Source organism: Sinohyriopsis cumingii, chromosome 4, assembly GCF_028554795.1.
Source record: "Sinohyriopsis cumingii isolate HCF-2022 chromosome 4, ASM2855479v2, whole genome shotgun sequence".
Taxonomy (NCBI): domain Eukaryota; kingdom Metazoa; phylum Mollusca; class Bivalvia; order Unionida; family Unionidae; genus Sinohyriopsis; species Sinohyriopsis cumingii.
The window spans coordinates 98,078,591-98,094,189 of NC_142964.1; the positions used below are offsets into that span (position 1 = coordinate 98,078,591).

The following is a 15,599-nucleotide window of genomic DNA, read 5'->3' on the forward strand; positions in this document are numbered from 1 at the left end:
AATAATTGTGAAAACTGGCAAAAATGTCATGCCAGGAAGAGAGAGAGAGAGAGATTTGCTGTAACTGATCAACGCTTCCCTTTCCTTGCTAAAAGACATATTTAATAATTCTTCTATTCAACTGAAACTTGTCTGCAACAGCCAAGAATGAATGTTTCTTTACATATAGAATTGTTCTTAAAACCTATATCAAGGAATTTAGATCTTTATAAAAATCCCAATTTTGCTACAAGTCTAGATCCTACAGTTGTCACCCATTATATTCACTTCTAAGATACTGGTTGGTTGTTTCAAACGCTCTGTGTATTTTCAACGTGAATTGATAGACATGTTTGAGTTGGAAGAAAGGAATGGTTCTGACTTATGGTACGGATCTCTTTTTCCAGTTATATTTGCAATCAAACCTGTATCACGTGCGAAATAAAAGTAAAGTTTCAGTCAGCATTATGAAAACTTTGCTTTGGTACACAGTGGTTCCTGTTGCTTGATTGTTTCATCAAATAATCATGAGTGTGCCTTTCGTATTGTTAAACAATTAAAACTGGCTTCAAAGACACGGGCTGGTCGCGCAAGGCTTTCATGCAATATAATTAGGCGACTTCCGATTTCGTTCACTATCCTCGACGTTTCTATTCGTTTAATTATCAAATCTTTTCGAGAAAAAAAATATCTTTCTATTCCTGTACTCTGCTGACGCAAAGAGACATCCTTCGTGGAAGAAACAATGTTATATGGCTGTTGTAAGAGACAAAAACGGCCTTGTAACAGATAAATGTCTTTTTTTTTATACAACATAGAGCAGAGCATACGTAAGCAAGCTCCAAAATTTCTTTGAGAGAGACTATTCTCTCCCTGGAAAAGACTCTTAAGCCGTTGAATTCACAAAACAGAAGCCTCTCTATTAAGAGTTAAAGACTGTGTTTCTTCATAAAGAGATATGCCTAAATGACAGAATATAGATTTTTTAATTCTCCATTTCAAAACATTGTGAGGCCCTAGGTGGTGGTATGGTCGAAAAAAGCGCTCGCCTTTACCGATCACTGCCATCTCAGCTCTGTGTAGGTTCGTGTCTCAGGCTTGGCTAATGTGGATATGTGAGAAAGCTTGCCAGTAGCTTCGCATGGGTCGGTAATTCTTCTCGGGGCTTTCCCGGGTTCTTCCTCCGCAGGATGTACTAGTCGCCATGCATAGCCTATCATATGCCGAAAAATGGCGTTAAACCCACAACGACAGCATTTCGTCAAATTTAAAAACAAGATTTTACACCCATTTAATTCTTTGCGCTCAACGTCAAATTTCTGGACGCTGGACATTGGTGCTCGGTCCAATGTCGTTATCTAATATTTTAGGTTTCCAGGTCACCTAGATTTGAATCTTTTTCAATATGATATAATCACTGAGATAATACGCATAACCCAAACGCTAAATTCTCCAACCATTTCTTGACATATCCATGGTTTAAACAAGCGGTTGGGTTGAGTTTAAAGTCTTGTACAAATACGAAAGCTTCGAAAACAAGATTCGTATAGCTTAGTTAACAAGGCGTCACTAATCAGTATACTTAGTTGTTAGAAGTCACTAAATACAAAAGTACGACGTCTTAGTACTTTGGAAAATATTGTTATGAAGTGACTCGGAAGCGCATCTTATTTTAACGATTCTGTCATATCAGAAATTTTCAGATGTGAGCGATCTGGAATACTACATAATTTTATGACGTCATGGATCTTAGCGTTTACGTCGAGACTCCAGAACAAGAGATCAAAGCGTGACGCTTATCACTGAGGCGTCCTCAGCTATATTGGTCCCGGTTAGGACTGTCCTTAGATTCTTTGAAGCATCTTCTATAATACTTTAGGGGTGAAAGAAAGAAATGGTCGTACTTAATGTAAACCCCACCCTAGTTTTCTTAACTTCTGTTTAAAATCAAACCTTTATCGTGTGATAATCTTCATTTTTTTTACAAAAAGTTATTATTGCCATGTATCGTGAAAACAACCCAGCTTCATTGAGTATTTAGTAGTTCCTGTTTCATGAATGTTTATGATTTAATGATGACTTTTAATGGGTTGGGGACGTTACATAACTCAAATTTACTTCAATATTGCATCAACAAAAGGTGATGGTTATGCACGTTGGTTATTCGTTGTAAGTAGGCGATTTCCCATTTCTTATCGTACCTACGAAAATTTTAACAAATTCACAATTTAAATTTTTTGACAAATCTCTTTATTTTCTAATAAAGACATGATACACGCATGAAACATTTTTACTAATGGCCATTCACAAAGTTATTTGACTGGCACTCCATTTCACTCCGCACGAAATCCTCAATCTGGTGAAACAGGAATTTTTCAAGAAAAACAAGGGCGAATATAATTTCAGAGATAACTCTCCAAGCAAGCAGATTAGAGCTACCTGAATTCCATCAAAATGTAAGGTTCGCCTTTAAGTATAGACCCTAGAATTTTCATCCTTTTGATCCATGTACGAGATGACTTTAAGTCCAATAAAAAATCTTCTTCATTTTTTAATTATGAACTCTGGACATATTCGGCCTGGAGGAAAGTAATGTTCCTAGTTTTATACATGTATTTAATTTCCTCAACGTCTATTCAACACCAAACCTTTATCACGCAAGAAATCAACATTACCTTTGTCTAGCGTCTCGAAATAGTGGCTTTGATTTAGTGCGCGCTGTTTCCTGCTGTATAATTTGTGTAATTAGCTGATCTAGCGATTGCATTTCATTTTGTTACAAATTTTATATCTAATTTAGATCTGCTTTAGAGAATTGTTGTTGGTCATGAAAACACGTCGATTCAACCAAATTAGGCAATTTCCCATTTCTTCCCTGCTTGCGAGGATTCGATCGACTCACTTATCAAAATTGCTCAGCCAAAATCGTTTGGTCTACTTTGCCAAAAAAAACAAGCCAACAATGCACTAGGAAGAAGAAAAAAACATGCATAACATTTTTAAATCTGCGCGGCAGGAAAAGACCTAATCATAATGACACTAGACCTCTTCAGTGTCTCATTAAATGGGCAACATGCCTTCGCGAAGTCACTTTCATACTGTTTACACGTGCTTTCAAAGTTGTGCATGATATAAACGTAAAGACCACTAAAACATTTTATTACACGAGGCTGGTCATCAGTGAGTTGCGGGTTCGATACCAAACCATGCCATCCCAGGGCCCGACTGATATCTGCATTTTGTCGACGAAGATACAGTCTGAGCAGGCCGAGACTAGAAATACAGTAGGGGTCGTTGCATTACGCATATAACTTTACCAAATGACCCAGTGTGACGCCAGTCATCGAGGACACTAATCTATTCCGATGAATCTATTTTGGCCGAAACATTTAGAAGTATGCTCAGTATCTCTTTAAGTTCGAATTTAGAGACATAAAATTCGTAGTGAATTGTATCACTTATAGCGTTCAGTCGTTTTGCATTCTTGTGGTCAATGACCAACAGGTGTAGAGAGCACACGATCCACATCTTTTTCTATGGAAGATGGGGGTGGGGTGTCGCAAATTATAGTCCCAAATATGAAGTTAACAGAATATGTTCAGTCTCAAGATATAGACAGTATTCAAGTCCTAACACCACACAGAACGCATCGCTTCCTGTCGTAAGTCAAAATGAAGTCTCTTATTCCCACTTATTGCACTCATTAATCTCGATTATCTGTATTTTAACCCCATTTTCGGCAAATAAAGTGATTCACATGCAGGGGTCGTAGTTTCTAAGCTACACAGTAATGCTGTGTAAAACCACTCGAGCTGTGCCCACGTAATTTACCACTTACAATAAGTTATGGCCACTTACAGGTATCCAGGACAAAAACACAGAGGTTGCTTTACTCGTATTTGACAAGTATTACTGTGCACTTCATTCGTTGAGTGATAGATCCAACTTAACCTTATAATGAGTCATTTTATCAAATGTCTAAATTTTTGCGTTAGCGTCTACTTTACGAACCATCTGGTGCAGTATTTAACAATGCCATGTTAAGACGCAAGATCGATTTTTTTATTTATTTAAAGAATCTCATAAAACATATTTCCTCCACAGTCTAATAGACGCTTTAAAATCGAATAGGAAATATATGAACACTAAAACTATAAAATTATAATTTGGAACTTGACCATGACATACAAGACAAGGGTTCTGCGCAATAAGCCCGTGAACGGCGCTATGGTGAATCACATTCTGTCATACAGACGAGACAAAAATCCAGCTGTATCCAAACTTCAGACTCGTAATAATTTCATAAAAAAAAGTTTTAGTTTAATACATCAAATGATGCAAAAGATTGATGACTTTCAAAACTTTGTCATACATTCTTTATATAATTACGTCTACCACTGTAAAAGTGACACCTATATATTGCAGTGGCGCGCGCACACACACACACACACACACACACACACACATATATATATATATATATATATATATATATATATATATATATATATATATATATATATATACCTGCCTCTGCCACTGTCAAAGTGGCACCAATGTATCGTCTCTCTTTATATTGCTACCTCCGCTACTGTAAAAAGTGACACCTCTCTTTTATATTGTTATCACCAACAATGTAAAAGTGATATCGACACGTTTGCTACCTCCACCAATGTAAAAGTGACACCTGTGTATCACGTCTCATTATATTGTTACCTCTGCCACTGTAAAAGTGATACCTATGTATTGCCAGTCTTTGTATTGCTACCTCCACCAACGTAAAAGTGACACCTGTGTATCGTTACTCTTTATTTTTATACTTCCGTCATTGGAAAAGTGATACCAATTTATCCCCTTTCGCAGGCAAGACAAGAAAACCGTATTTTCATTCAAACAAATTAAAATTTTCATCTGATTGTAATTGATTTTACTTAATTTACAGTTATTTACAGTAAAATTGTTTACAGTTTTGTCAATACGTCTTTCAATTTAAAAAATGATAATTGTACTGCGTTTAAGATCTTGGAATAATGAAATAATCTGTTATTTCTTTCATATCTTAGTCGGGGCGACGTGCTAACACTTGTCCATGTGAGGACGTCATGCGGTAAACACCAAACCCACACGATGGTCAGAGATCTCACACACGCACGCACGCACACACACGCACACACACACACACACACACACGAAAATTCTAAAGGCAAGGAAGATTATACGAAACCTTTGGAAAATCTGTAGCGACTACGACCCACTGTCATAATTCCTCTAGCTTTCTGTTACAGAAAACCGACGTGATCTCATGCTGTAAAAAGATCACTCACTAACATAATACCTTTCATTGCGTATTTGTTAATAGGAGTGTATGGCCTTAATCCTGTGCAGACTTGATTTGTTAACTACTAATTCGGTTATTACTTTAGAGGCATTTAGTGACAACGTATATTTTACAATTCTCTTCTAAGCAATAATCCTTTTTCGACGATATAATTTCTGCTTGGAGTAGCACAAGAAAATGTATGCCAACTCATAGCTTCATAAGTGATTTTGGATTGGTTGCACCCTTACCTATATAAAATGACTGAAAGTAGTAAATACTCCAAAATTTTGCAGTTTATGATCCTAAAATTTTAACGCCAAGGAGGAAGGGTGATTTAAAAACTGTTCTCACTGTTTACAAAACAAATCCTTTTTTTTTTTTTTTTGTAAGCTAAACTGTATGTGCTGGGGTAAACCCTTTCAGAAATTACTCAATACTTCTCCACGTATATCCATACCAATGACCCGCCACTTTCCTGTTTGGAAACGAAAGAAAACTAACCCATCGTATGCTTTGGTAGTGTGTATGTAAATCCGCTCTCAGGATCAGAATATGTTTGGCAGGATCTCAGCAAGGCCTTGTTCCAAACTATAAATTCTGACCTTCCGACGAGTTCCGCTTTCCTGCTCCAGTGTATGTGGTGGCTTGTATCAATCGTCTAGTGTTTTTGTTCTTGTACTGATAAATAAGGTTTGATCATGAGCGCTCAGAAATGTAAAGATACTGAATTTTAATATCATGGCATTTGCATAGGTTTACTATGGGAACTGAATTTGTTGTTGTTGTTGTAGGGTTTAACGCCATCTTTCAGCAAACAATAAATGGCGGCCAGTATTAATGGTGGAGGAAGAACCCGCGAAAACCCCGGAAAGAACCACCGACCCACGAGAAGCTACTGGCAAGCTTTCTCACATACCCACATTATCCGAATCCAAGACTCGAATCCACGCAGACAGAGGTGAGATGGCAGTGATCCGTAACGGAGAGCGCTTTAGAGTTTAGACCACTCGGTCTACCCAACTGAATTTGTTCAACAGAAAGTTATGAGGCGCCGTAGCGGACTAAAGCTGGTCCAGTGAGTTGTTGTTGTTGTTGTTGTTGTAGGGTTTAACGCCATTTTTCAGCACGATAGGCTATACATGGCGGCCAGTATTAATGGTGGAGGAAGAATCCGGAAAACCCCGGAAAGAACCACCGACCCACGAGAAGCTACTGGCAAGCTTTCTCACATGCCCACATTGGCTGAATCTTAGACTCGAACCGCCGCAGACAGAGGTGAGATGGCAGTCATCCGTAACGAAGAGCGCTTTAGACCACTCGGGGCCCCTGGTCCAGTGAGAAAGTTGCGATTGAAATTTCGATGTCGTATGTCGAGAAATCCAATTTCACGTGTTGGATCAAATTGTATGTCCTTAAAGTTCCATTTTCCAGATCGAGATTTTAGATGTTATATGTTGAATTATACAGTGGTGGTTTAAAGTTATATTTCCTATGTCAACGTTTTACATTGTATATTTTGAATTACACCGCGGTGGTTGAAATTTCAATATCATATGTCGAGAATCCCTAATTCACACTTTGTATGTAACCGTTTGTGATGAAAGTTCCATTTCGTATGGCGAGCATTTAGATTTCAGCTGTTGAATTTCACAGCAATGAGAAGCAGCCTCCTTGTTTAAAAATAACGAGGTCCGTTCAAGACAGCGACCTCTAGCGAAGAAATTCATAATAATTCTCGACCTGTGAATGGTAAGTTTCAAACTGCAACTGCATGAAAGGTAATGGTGCCTCATACTTGAATGATATATCTTAATACTCGATTTTATTTTGAATTGTTTAAGTGGACATTGTGTAATGTTACTTTAACACCAACACATCATTTCACCATATAAAAATAGCAGTTCTGTCAAGCATAATAAAATGTCCATTCACCACTGTCTAATTCAACAGATACACTCTAAATGCTCGACATACGAAATGGAACTTTCAGCACAATCAACGTGATTCAACATGTTAAATTGAAACTCTCGACTTATGACATTAAAATTTCAACAAACGCCTGTAATTCAGAAGATACAATCTAACAACTCGACATTGCACATCGAATTTTGAACCAGCGCTGTGTAATTCAACAGATGAAATCTAAATACTCCATAATATGAAATGGAACTTTCAACATAAACTCTTTGAACCAATACGTAAATAAGGAATTCTCGACGTACAATACTGAAATTTCAGCCACCGCCGTGTAAACCAAACGACACAATCCAAAACATCGACATAGAAAATGCAACTTTCAACCACTACTGTTTAATGCATCAGATACAATCTAAAATCTCGACCTAGAAAATGGAACTTTAAGGACGAGAATTTTTGAGACAATACGTGAAATTGGAACTCTGGACACACGACATTAAAATTTCAACGGCAACGTTCTGATTGGACCAGCTTTTGTCCGCTACAGCGTCTCTTATAAAGTCAATCGATCAGGTCTTCACTTTAACTTTGATTTGTCTAACACTCTCTGCATCCCAGTGTCGGATTAAGGCTGTGGGGGGGGGGGGACACAGAATGCACGTACCCTGGGCCTTCCTAGATATGGTGGTTACAGGATACAACTCTGCCGTGTTCTGTACGTTTTTTTTAATATTTTACATACATCGTTTGTTGTCATTGTACACTACACGATACAGAGGGATTTTTCTGGATTTGGTTTCTCACAAAGTATCTTATTTATGGGGATTGACAGTTCAAGCCATTTTATGCCCAGATTGTGTCTATGAGAGATTCGAATGGTATATATCAGAAGTTTGTCCTTTAGTAGTCTGTCATAAATATATGGACGAATATTCATGCATGCTGATTATACCGTTCCAGTTGTTTAAGTTATGAATTTCATTAATGTCCGCCACAATTCTGCAAGGAATATAGTGTCACCCTTGTTATCCGTCTGTCTGTAAAGTAAATTAAGTGCTTTTACATTTTACGTTTAAGTCACCGTTTTTGTACTTTAATAAATATATAATTACATTTTGTCTCTATACAATCTCCAGCCAGTTTAGAAGTAGCTTACTGACTGACTTCAGTGATTATTATTCGCCATCTTCGACTTAGTTCTTATTATTGATTCAACGGAAAATACACTCCATTTTTGGCTATCATTCAAGTAATAGTTTCATACAGTGAAATATGGATAGTGTGAATTATGGGAAATCCCCGTTGAATCGTATACTTCTGACAGGTATTTGTTTATAACTGGCATTGTGTACATGTCCTTCAAAGAGTTGAAAAGGTGAAATTACATCTCAGTACACACTCCAGTCCACAAAACTGTGACATTATAAACAGCTCCCAGGACTTTGTGGACGTGAGAATCTCTCCGCAAATAAATGATGTTGGATTAATATCAATCGATAGATAAAACCCATTATGATGTCGTATTGATATGCCCCTGTAAATAACCAACTTACAAAGTCAAATTAAGTTATCGCCACTGATGAGACACGGCTGTTATCAAACAGCTAGAACATTGTAGCCGATTTCTGCACGTGATGGTACGCGATTAATCAGTTATCGAGAACAGATATTAAATCTATTTCACTGAATCGTTCAATACTTTCCGCCCGATAACCGAATAAAAAACGGAGATCACGTTATTTGATAGTGTACACATTTACAATATGTCTCCTCGTTTCATAGTAACTTACAAGTCACGCTGTATTTTCCTACCCTGATATAATTCAATAATTCAGTATGGGTACACTACTTATGGTTAACTTGATGAAAATTTCGTATGGAATATGAGAGTGACTTCGTGACACGTACAGGTTTAGATGAAGAGTCTGGTACGCACAAACATGGAGACAAACAAACAGACGTGGGGATGAGGTAGGCCGTTTATCACCAAGTTCACGCGTTGGTTCCCTATTCTTCAGTCATTGCGATATTTTCCTATTTAAATATAACTCATAAAACTAAAAATCCAGCACTATTTAGTGACCCATTGTGATGATAATATCATTTCCAAAATCTGAAGGGGGTAGGGGTAGGGCTTGATTAAAATACATTATTATGTAATGAATTACATTATTACAGTTATTTATGTTGTTGATACTTCAGCGCCAAATCTTTTTAAAGTGCTGTATTTTTATGTACACTGAACAAGTCATGTGTTCAGGACTTTGTTTAACTAAATGCGATCTTGCTTGATGAACATCTTAGTTCCCACCCCTGACCCCTACCTACACGTCTGCAATGTAATTGTTCACACTTTATCAATGCAGTTTAATTTGTTTCCTGTTTACACCAATTTATAAAAATCAGATCTCCACGACCTACTTCACGTAGAACAGTGGAGATCTGATTTAATCAGATTGCTGTTTACACACTTAACCGTCTGTACTTGCTTATAACATGAGTCTAGTTGCATTGTTCACAGACCCAGTAGCCCATTTCATACTGAATTTAACCGAGTTGCTCCGTAATTATCCGAATAACCTCCCGAGATACTTTATACTCCAGCCAATCAAACGCTGGTGGGTACATGTACATAATTGCGTCCATTGTTGTTTAGAAATATTTCAGAAATAAAATTAATTAAATGATTGAAATTTATATGTAAATTATCCACAGACTTTCAAAAACAAATCTGATAAACTCATATGAAAAGCATTTTATTATAGTGACGTTTCGGATGCACAGAAATAGTTTGAACAACTTGCTGTTTGATTGCCATGATTAAATTTGTTTACTTCGACACAGTTTCCTTACTTACATGTACATGTCCAGATGTAAACAGCTCAAAGCTACTCTCTCGTATGGGTTTGAAATCCGCCCTGGTTTCCAGAAAATAAGACAGGATGGTTCCAATATTAAATTTCGTCACTATCTGCGGCAGCATCGCTGTTGAATATGCATTTTTCAACTTGATAAACGATGTTGAAGTAGTTACAGAAGTTGATGCTGATGCTGAAGCGTTAGCCATATTTTGCCCACCACCTATTACGGTCAGCTGACCACCCGCCACGTGATCAAAATTCCGAGCAAATTACGAAGTTCACCGAAGTCTGCATGAAATGGGCTGTTCTGTAGCGCATAATGCGCCGGCAGATCTGGGTCTGTGCAATTTGTTATGAATAATCAGTAGAACAAACAACATAGACCCTCATCTGCAGACTTATTATGTGACGGCAGATCATGATCTTTGCTGTTAGCAGTTTGACTCTACTTATGAACGAGTAACGACGGTATGAGGAAACGTATTCTTCAAAAATAAATTGCAGTTAACACGTATGTATTCGTGCTAACATTAAATAAATGGAGGGACTCTGGTCTTTATAGACCAAGTTAAACACAAATATGACAAGCAAAGCATTCTAGCTGTATAAGTATATCAAGGTGTTTGGCGTTTGTTAAATAGATACTTTACTGAACTGAAAGCTGTTATAGAACAGCTGGTCTCAATCAAGTGAGAGAAAGTTGGTGTTCCACTGGTGACATCTCGTTCTTTGTTGTTTCAGTTGAGATTAATAGCTCGTTGGAGTTAATCGATGATCGATCTATCCACAGACATTTCACAGTCTTTGAGAGCATAGAAGAAAGTAATCGATCGAATGTCATCTGATCAGTTCGAAACATTATTAAAAAGTGACGCTACGATTTCAAAGAGAATTACTCCGACTAATCCGTACCTCTGAACCTTTTGAAACAATAGCTCAGACTAAAAGCCAAAACTTATATAAGATACTGGTGATACATTCATGTCACGGAAATTTATCAAGCCAGAAAATCAAAAATGGGAAAATTCCGAAAGGGGTATGATTTTAACAGTATTCTGATTGGACACACACACACACACACACACACACACACACACACACACACACAACCCATTTTTACAATTCCTGAGGATGGGACAAATGGGAAATGGTATACAAAGTATTGTCATTTGGTGCTCAGATGAAATGAGTAATAGTATGCAGACTTCTGTAGATTGATAATAAGAGAAAATGGGGAATGATATGTACTAAGAGGATATAGGGAATGGTATATAGAGTATTGTCAATTTGTAATCAGAGGAAATGGGGAATAGTATGTAGAGTATTGTCAATTTGTAATCAGAGGAAATGGGGAATAGTATGTAGAGTATTGTCAATTTGTAATCAGAGGAAATGGGGAATAGTATGTAGAGTATTGTCAATTTGTAATCAGAGGAAATGGGGAATAGTATGTAGAGTATTGTCAATTTGTAATCAGAGGAAATGGGGAATAGTATGTATTGTCAGAGGAAATGGGGAATAGTATGTATTGTCAATTTGTAATCAGAGGAAATGGGGAATAGTATGTAGAGTATTGTCAATTTGTAATCAGAGGAAATGGGGCAGAGGCGTAGCTATGATATTTTGCGCCCGGGGACGAACTATAAAAATGGCGCCCCAGCCCCCTCCCCGTTTAATCACATTTTTGAATATTACCCTTGTTTACTTATTATAATGTAACGTTGTAAGCCTCATTTTGGCGCCCCTGTACCTTGGCGCCCGGGGACATATGTACCCCCTCCCCCCCCCCCCAGCTACGCCTCTGAAATGGGGAATAGTATGTAGAGTATTGTCAGTTGGTACTCAGGAAATGGGGAATCGTATGTAGAGTATAGTCAATTGGTACCCAGAGGACATGGAAATGGTATGTAGAGCATTGCCAATTGGTACTCAGGAAATGGGGAATCGTATGTAGAGTATTGTCAACTAGTACTAAGAGGATATAGGGAATGGTATATAGAGTATTGTCAATTTCTAATCAGAGGAAATCAAAATGGTATGTAGAGCATTGTCAATTGGTACTCAGAGGACATGGGAATGGTATTAGGGTATTGTCAATTGGTACTCAGAGGACATGGGAATGGTATTAGGGTATTGTCAACTGGTACTCAGAGGACATGGGTATGGTATTAGGGTATTGTCAACTGGTACTAAGAGAATATAGAGAATGGTATGCACATATTTCAACTATCAAATTTTTAACTTTAAAATGGAGAATTGTATTTGGGTAACATTTACATTTAAGCAGATCTAGTGCATGACAATTATAAACTGCAACCGTTTCAGAATATTAAATATAATCAATTATATGCATCATCCAAAGTGTTTACGGTTTTTGACAATGTTTGAATCGTGTCGTGGATATATGTATATAGCGTTTCCTATTTGACAATGTTTGAATCGTGTCCTTGTTAGATGTAAATAAAGTGTTTACGGTTTTTGACAATGTTTGAATCGTGTCATGGATCAATGTATATAAAGTGTTTACGATTTTTGACAATGTTTGAATCGTGTCATGGATCAATGTATATAAAGTGTTTACGGTTTTTGACAATGTTTGAATCGTGTCATGGATTAATGTATATAAAGTGTTTACAGTTTTTGACAATGTTTGAATCGTGTCATGGATCAATGTATATAAAGTGTTTACGATTTTTGACAATGTTTGAATCGTGTCATGGATCAATGTATATAAAGTGTTTACGATTTTTGACAATGTTTGAATCGTGTCGTGGATCAATGTATATAAAGTGTTTACAGTTTTTGACAATGTTTGAATCGTGTCATGGATCAATGTATATAAAGTGTTTACGATTTTTGACAATGTTTGAATCGTGTCATGGATCAATGTATATAAAGTGTTTACGATTTTTGACAATGTTTGAATCGTGTCATGGATCAATGTATATAAAGTGTTTACGATTTTTGACAATGTTTGAATCGTGTCATGGATCAATGTATATAAAGTGTTTACGGTTTTTGACAATGTTTGAATCGTGTCATGGATCAATGTATATAAAGTGTTTACGATTTTTGACAATGTTTGAATCGTGTCATGGATCAATGTATATAAAGTGTTTACGGTTTTTGACAATGTTTGAATCGTGTCATGGATTAATGTATATAAAGTGTTTACAGTTTTTGACAATGTTTGAATCGTGTCGTGGATAGATGTATATAGCGTTTCCTTTTCGACAATGTTTGAATCGTGTCCTTGTTAGATGTAAATAAAGTGTTTACGGTTTTTGACAATGTTTGAATCGTGTCATGGATCAATGTATATAAAGTGTTTACGGTTTTTGACAATGTTTGAATCATGTCATGGATCGATGTATATAAAGTGTTTACGGTTTTTGACAATGTCTGAATCGTGTCCTTGTTAGATGTAAATAAAGTGTTGACGGTTTTTGACAATGTTTGAATCGTGTCATGGATCAATGTATATAAAGTGTTTACGGTTTTTGACAATGTTTGAATCATGTCATGGATCGATGTATATAAAGTGTTTACGGTTTTTGACAATGTCTGAATCGTGTCCTTGTTAGATGTAAATAAAGTGTTGACGGTTTTTGACAATGTTTGAATCGTGTCATGGATAGATTTATATAGATTGTTTACGATTTTTGACAATGTTTGAATCGTGTCATGGATGGATGTATATAAATTGTTTGTTGTCTTCATTTCTTCAGTCTGAACGCGCACTGACCTATATAAGATTATTAACGTTTGCGAAACGTAAATTCGTTATAACGTTATTTAACTCATAACCATTTTAAAGTTTTTTGTTTGCTGGGTTTTCCTTGGAGTGGGATTGTGGGAGATGTCTTTTGGTGGAGAAAGAAATAAAGACAAAGACATCCTTATTGGTATCTGACCTATTTTATCAGCCTTAGATAAGAAAATGCCAGCAAATCGCCATGACCAACCTCCCACGGTGATAACCGTAATATATTTTGTCTTCACATAAACTACTTCACAACTGAATGCAGTTAGGTACAGTCCATTTTATTCCATTAATTTTTTTTTCGTTTGAGCAAACGCCATTTGTTTTAGCAAAATTTGCATTGTAATTGCTACTGGCATACAAAATTAGCCAAGACAGTTTGTATCATTCCATCATCTTTTACAAAATCTTTCCTTCGTTGTTCTTTTTATTTTGCCTCGTACATTGAACCCTATCAACACTTACTATATGTGCAATTCGTTCTACAGCACGTGTTGCAGTTGTATTTCCTGTATTTGTAGGAGAGGATATTTCTAAATAGAAAGGACCATTTGAAACACAATTTTTTATTAAGTGCACCCCCACCCGAAAAAATGGTTTTAATAATCAGGGAAATGAGCATATTATATTTTACATGTACAAATCAATCGTGTGAATACAAGAAATGAAATTTTGCAAATCAAACAGTTACGACTGTACTCTCTATTCGCTTTTTATAGAATCTGTGTATGTCGAGTACTGCAAGATTAGTAACTGACTTGAGTGGTTTGTTTGTTTTCAATGCAGGTCAGTTTAAGATTAATACACAATATTACGTGTATGAGGTCAAATCTGACTGAGTCTGAAATGAACTCAACACACGTGTGCAGGAAACAATTTTTAGCCAGTTTGCATATAGAATGCAAAGTGGGGGGGGTTAAATTATTGCATTAAAATGCTTATGTCAAACATTAATGTATTACAACTTTGTTCAAGATAATGGATCTTAGTAAAATCATAATCAAATGGCTCAAATACTTTAATAAGATGGCGTTCGGAGCGGAAGAATCTGCGATATATATATATATATATATATATATATATATATATATATATATATATATATATATGGATGAGGACAGAGTTAATCACCTCTTTCAATACAATTTTATTTACTTCGGGTTGGCTCATAACAGGGTTAGCGTCGATGATAAGCTGTGGTATTATTTTTGGAGTGCATTATTGTTATCGATGTAAGTGAGGCCATCAGAGATTTTGTTCCAATACAGATCATCCTGCATCACAATTTTGTCTTAGTCTTAGTCTTTAGAAAAAACCTTCTCTCTTCCGTCGACCTTAACAAAAACAGCTCTGTCTGTTTAATGAAAGTGGTTGATTAAGAGAGGAAAATATGAATGGAAAATTATCATTTCGATTAAAATAACTTGCTTATCGCTAAACTTTGATCGTCATGGAAGTTAGCTGTTTTGGAGACGGGACTGTATATATGGGCACAACAATCCTCTGAAAAGCAAAGAGAGCAAAGAGAGCACACTTTTGAGAAAGTTGGTTTAAAAGTAACCAGACATTTCTTTTTATAAATTCAATCGTTGTATCATAATCTAAAATAATCGAGAAATAACTACCAACCATCTTACTCTTAACTTACCTTGTGTAAATTACTCGTACACGTCAAGCATGGAACTCAAAACGTGCTATTGAAAATAAAAACTAAAACGAGTATGTTGGAGATGTGTTAATATCGTTAAAAGTTGATATT

At 36.4% G+C, this 15,599-nt stretch overlaps 1 protein-coding gene across 4 annotated transcripts in view; it reads left to right on the forward strand.

Moving 5' to 3' along the window:
• The window catches only part of LOC149801740 (uncharacterized), a 52,985-nt gene that overhangs the window by 13,597 nt on the left and 23,789 nt on the right, over positions 1-15,599 (forward strand). The window contains exon 1 of one of the 4 annotated variants that reach the window (XM_089956057.1): positions 5,064-5,086. The exons of the other annotated variants lie outside the window; for them this stretch is intronic. The gene's annotated coding sequence lies outside the window, so the exon portion shown is untranslated. Of the gene's footprint in view, positions 1-5,063; positions 5,087-15,599 lie in introns of those variants that run through there. 4 annotated transcript variants of the gene reach the window in all.